Source organism: Solanum stenotomum, chromosome 8 (genome assembly GCF_019186545.1).
Source record: "Solanum stenotomum isolate F172 chromosome 8, ASM1918654v1, whole genome shotgun sequence".
NCBI classification, from domain to species: domain Eukaryota; kingdom Viridiplantae; phylum Streptophyta; class Magnoliopsida; order Solanales; family Solanaceae; genus Solanum; species Solanum stenotomum.
Window position 1 is genome coordinate 48,738,814 of NC_064289.1, and position 6,286 is coordinate 48,745,099.

A 6,286-nucleotide genomic window follows, 5' to 3' on the forward strand; every position below is an offset into this window, starting at 1 on the left:
TGGCACATTTTTTTCTTATATAGTTTTTCTAGAATGTTAGAAATTTATTTTGGTATTCAACTAAGCGGGCTTACTCTTGTTGAGAATACAATTAACTAATAAAAGTGTGCTCTGCTCTCTCTAACAAGTTAAACTTTTAGATAAGTTGATCAAACAGTTAAACAACTCTCAAAGGAAATGATGCCTAGATCTTTGAGATGAGATGGTCAGACACTTGAAAAACCCTCAAGGGAAATGATGCCTAGATCTTTGAGATTCGAAACAAAATCCATGACACCAAGAAGGGTGAGTTGACTATCAGTGATTAAAATTCCATCGAAGTGTGTTAATGGAAGATATTGACTACTATCATGATCTTCAAGCAAAGTGTAACGAAATGAAGCAGTTCTCTTTCAACAGCTGGTTGAAAAGAATAGAGTTCATGATTTTTTGGCCTGTTTGAACCAAGAGTATGATCAGATCAGGGTTCAAGTTGTCGATAAAATTTCTTTTCCTTTTCTTGAGGATGCATATTCATATGTTTGTCGATGAGGATAATGCTATATTATGCACCAATTGAGAAGTCTGAATGAAAGAAAACTATGCACCAACAGTAATTTCAAGGAAACTGGTTCGTAGAGTCGTAGTAGAACAGAAAGTAAAAGTTACAAGGTAGACCAACTAGAAGGCAATCAATCAGCTAACATTGTAGAATATGTAGAGACATCCAGAGAAACTACTTCCGGAGAAACTTTGCCTACAGATGAAAATCTACATCTTCGTCGNAAAAAAAACTTACATTTTTAAATGCAAAGTATACTTAATATTTTTCTTATAAATGATTTATTCAATTTCTTTTACAATTATTAGCTTTAGATAAGATTTTATCAATTCAACGTTGAAAAACATTTCTTACTCGGGCAATTATTATATGAATTGTTAACATAGAATTTGATTCAACAAGTTGATAATTTTGTATACCCCACATTTTACTATGCTTGTTGTAATGCTTGAAAATCTAAGAAGAAATAGAAAAAGAATTTACAATTCACTCAACACTTTTCGACTATTGATTCATATTTTTGATAGAATATTACTCTAACTTATCAAAAATTTAAAGAAGAGAGTGTAAAAGGAGTTAAAAGAATAAAATAATGTGAATATTAGTGTAGTGATTGTAAAAAAAAAACATTTTTTCTTGATTTCTTCTATTTAAATGGGATTAAAGAGAATAAAAACATATATATTATCATAAATAATCAATCTTTTCTATAAAAATTTAACACATAATTTATTATTGGTAAAAAATTGAGGCCCCCTAAAATTGGGGGCCTAAGGCCAATGTCTTATTCAAATAAGCATAGAGCCGGCCCTGGGTAGACCAACTAGAGGGCAATCAATCAGCTAACATTGTAGAATATGTGGAGACATCCAGAGAAACTACTTCCGGAGAAACTTTGCCTACAGATGAAAATCTACATCTTCGTCGTCTCCTGAACAAACTTGATTTCTCTAATGCTGTCAGTTCCAATTATGTGCAGTACTAAGGTATCGTTTTTAACACTCAGCTTAATTCCTGAATTATTGTTTCTGGAACAAATAAACACATGACATGCTTCTCTAAAGGCTTTCAAAACTATTCTCCATGTACTTGAGTTTTCTGTTAACATGTTATCCATTATTTCTATCACCAAAGAACTAAATTATAGTAGCGAGTTCCTTGACGTGCCTTGTAATTATAGCACATCTTATGCCTTTTTCACTTGAAGTTTTGTTCTTATGCTTGTTTTATTGTATTTTTATGTTAGAATGTTGTTTTGTAGGTTTTAAATGTCCAAATCTAAGGCAAGACCACAAAATTTATAGACAATAAAAAGGTGATATGGATAGGTGCACTGAATTTATCGCTTCTAGTTCTTTTGCTCCTTGATGTATCTTAGTTATTTTAATGATCCTCACAAATGCAGGGATCCGGTCCCCAACAGAGTGTTCTCGTCCAGGTACAATATGGTGTACAACTAGAAAGTTGTTTTGTTCTCGTCCAGGTACAATATGGTGTACAACTAGAAAGTTGTTTTGTCAGGATGTTGGTGAAGCAGTCAGTGTACTTCACCAATAGAAATGGATGAGGTTGTTTGTCCAGTGGTCAACACATCTTCTTGATTGATATAATCAAGAGACAAACAACTTGATCATTCATTCACAAAAAGAGAGAGAAGTAATCAAGCCTCAAAACACAAAATACAGCAAGGGACCTGATCAACTGAAGAAGTGCTATATGTGTGTGTTGTTGTCTTTTGAATGCTTGTAATGTACTAAACTTGTAGGATTCGTTTCACTCTTATAAGAAACGTTTCAAACCTTTGTGTAAGTCATTGTAAGAACATTATTATAGTTAACTTTGGGTCTTACTGTTGAAGTCTATATTAATTAGTGATAGTTAATATAGTGGGCAATGAATGCATTGCTTTGGCTCAATAAGTAATAGGTGTATTACTTAGTGTGAGATTAAGAGTTAAGTCTCATTGGTGTAGTTGAAATCTGTATTCACTTTTGCTTGGAGATTAGTGGAAACAGTTGAAAATCTTGTGTGACAGGTCGTGGTTTTATTACCTTGAGCAAGGAGGTTTCCACGTAAAATCTTGTGTCCCTACTCTACTTCCAGTTATTTACTTTATGCACTTTAACTGTCTTAAAGGACATGATCCTGTGATTACTGGTGGGCGCATATATTCCAACAATTGGTATCAGAGCATCAGTTTCTCTATCTAGTTAACACCAAGAGAAAAGGGATCCTAAACGAATGGCAGCTCCACCAAGTCTGGAAGAAGGTCAATCCACCACTTATCCTCTTCGATTTAACGGCCAATACTATGGATGGTGGAAGACCAGGATGCGCGATTACATTATGGCAGAGGAAAACGAGCTATGGGATGTAATACTCAATAGTCCTTACATTCCTACCAAGGATGTGAAGGAAGGAGATCTCACTAGAGTAATTCCCAAGTCTAGAAGAGAATACGACGAAGCTGATAGGAAGAAAATAGAAAAGAACTACAAAGCTAAGAAGTTGTTGGTTTGTGGGATTGGTGTTGATGAATACAACATGATTTCTTCTTGTGAAACTACAAAAGAAATATGGGACTGCTTAAAAACAACCCATAAAGGAACAACTTAGGTCAAAGAGTCCAAGGTGGACATGCTAACAACTCAATATGAGAATTTTAGCATGAAGGAAGGTGAAACGATCCATAAGATGCAGACCAGGTTTACCTCCATAACCAATGAACCAAGGTGTCTTGGTGAGCCCATTAATCCAAGCAAGCATGTACGAAAAATTCTCAGAGTTCTTCCCAAATCATGGGAAAGCAAAGTGAATTCTATCACTGAAGCTAGAGATCTATAAGTCCTCATAATGGATGAACTGATATGAAATCTGCAAACATATGAGCTAAACAAACAATAGGATTCTTCGAAGTGGGAAGGAAGAAAGTAGAAATCTGTAGCCCTGAAGATATCTCAAAAAGATATCTCTGAAGATGAAGATGAAATGACTTATTTGACTAGAAGGTTTCAAGAAACAGTCAAAAAGCATGGAGGGTTTCAGAAGAAGGAAACTAGCAGCAGAACGGCAAATGCCAAGGACCTTTGTCACAAGTGTGGAAAGCCAGGTCACTTTTTGAGAGATGTCAGAGTCACAAACATGAAGTGTGAGATTTCAAACCACAACGAAGGACCAGGTACCTGAACATGCTAAAAGAAAGGCCAATGTAGATCAAGTGGTGAAGAAGGCCTTCGCAGTATGGGGAAATGCCTCCAGTGACTCTGAAGAGGAATAACATCCTGAAGATGTCTCTATGATGGCAGTCAAGGATGATGAGAATGTTTTCAACTCCATATTCTCATTGATGGACAAATAGATGAGGTAACACTTTTTGATCTCAAGGGTGACATAGACACATTATCAATTAAAAGATTGAGAAAACTTGTTGCTATGTTAATTGACTCTATTGATGAATTAACAAATGAAAATTTAATTTTAAGTGAAAACCTGAATCTCTGTGAAGACAAAAAGTCTGCCTTTATTTCTCAGATGTCTGAAATGAACGTTAGGTTGAGTATTCTAGAGACTGAGAGTCATCAACTTGAAGAGGAACCTGATACCTCTAAGAGTGGAAAAGAATACTCAGTAGCTTCGAACTTGAGTTAGAGGAAAGTCTTAAAATTTCTGAGTCCAAACTTGTTGTAGCCCTTGAAAGAAACTCACAACTAGTAGTGAATCTTAGTAAAGTTAAGGAAGAGCTAAATCAATCCTGGAAATGGCTGACTCATCAATGATTCTTTCTAAATTGGAAAATCAGAAATTTAACAATGTTAAGGGTCTAGGGTGCCAAAAGATAGAACTTCCCTATAACCCTCATAGCAAGTACGTGTCTGTGCCTGATAGCCTGTTATGTACCCACTGTGGGAGAAATGGCTACTTGAAAAGAAATTGTGAGTTCTTAAAAAGGAATAAAGAAAATCAAGAAATGTTTTGTAAATTTGACAAAAGGAAGGCACCTGATCCTAGATATCGGTTCAATAAAAGTACTTTGCCACCATGGACTGGAAGGTTTCTCATTAAGTCTCCTGATAGTTTTTGGGAACTCCACCTCAAGTGGGTTTTCAAATCTAACAAGTGATTCTTTTGCAGAATAGAGGAAGTAGTCAATGCAGGTTCATGGACAGTGGCTGCTTAAAGCATATGACTGAAGAAACTCAAAATTTCCTCTCTTTGGAAGCACACCAAGGTGGTTGTGTGTCATTTGGAGACGGCAAAAAGGGGTTCATCCTTGGTATTGGGAAGATTGGGAGATCTGTGGAACATTCCATAGATAATGTGTATTATGTGAATGGGCTGAAATACAACCTGCTTAGTGTGTCCTAGATTTGTGACAAAGGAAATGAAGTGATATTTGTGTCAAATCAATGCATTGTTACAGATCTTACTTCCAAAAGGGTCATTCTTTTTGCCAGAAGGGTCAAGAATATGTATATTGCTGACCTCGACTCTATAGAAGGGGATACTCTCACATGTCTGAGTGCTCAATCTGTCAATGCAAATCTTTGGCACAGAAGATTGGGACATGTAAGTTCATCTCTATTGAACTAATTGGTTGCAGGGACCTGGTCCATGGACTATCCAAGCTGAAATTTTATGAGAACAAAATATGTGATGCTTGCGTGAGGGGGAATCAAACAAGATCCTATTTTAAGCAAAAGAAAGGGGTCAGCACAATCAGGCCATCAGAGCTTCTCCACATGGATCTTTGTGGACTAGTGAGAATTCAAAGCAGAGGTGGAAAGAAATACATCTTGGTGATTGTTTATGATTTCTCAAGATTCACCTGGAACATGTTCCTGCGAACAAAGGATGAAACAGTTGAAGTACTAATGATCTTTGCAAAAGGAATTCAGTTGAAACTAAACTGCAAGATTGCAGGAATTAGATCAGTCCATGGTACAGAGTTCAAAAATACCCAAATAGATGGCTTTTGTGATGAGCATGGGATTCATCATAACTTTTCTGCTCCCAAAACTCCTTATTATTCTGTAATTTTACTATCTTTAGAAAAAACATTTTTTGAAATGTTCTAAGTATAAAACAATTTGAGAAAAATACTTAAAAAAGAGTCGCCACTTAATTTTTTTTAAAGAAATTAAGAAAATTTAATTTAAGAAGATTTTAACAGATTAAATCTTTATAAATTTAGAGAAAATGGTAAGAGGTTCTTATTTAGGCTTCAAGAAGGTTTTAAGGCATTTGAAGCACCCGCTAACACGCGGTTATCCCACGACTTGGTTAGAATATGTTTTGACTATTTTTTTAGAAAAATGATTATAAAAATGACTTTTAATATTGACTTAAAAAAAAGAGTTAAACAAAGAACAATTTTTGATATTTTAGAAAGGGGGACCCTAATTAAAATATTTAAATTAATTACAAGTGATTAGAATTTTAACAAAACTAGATTAATTAAAATTTATTTGAATCATTTTAAGAAATAATAATTTAAACCAAATTGGTTAATTTAAGCATGAAAACCATTTTATATTTATTGAAGAGTAAAATTTTTGACTAACCTTTTTGAGAAAATAACTAAGTAAAGAAAAAAAAACATTTTTTAAAGTTTTTTTGAGAAAAAATAATTGAACTTTTTTTTTTTTAAAATGAGTAAAATGTGATTAAGTGAAGAAGCATCAAAGAACATATCTTTTTTAAGAACAAAAGGTTTAGCTTAATTGAAGATATGAAATTTTGACCAAT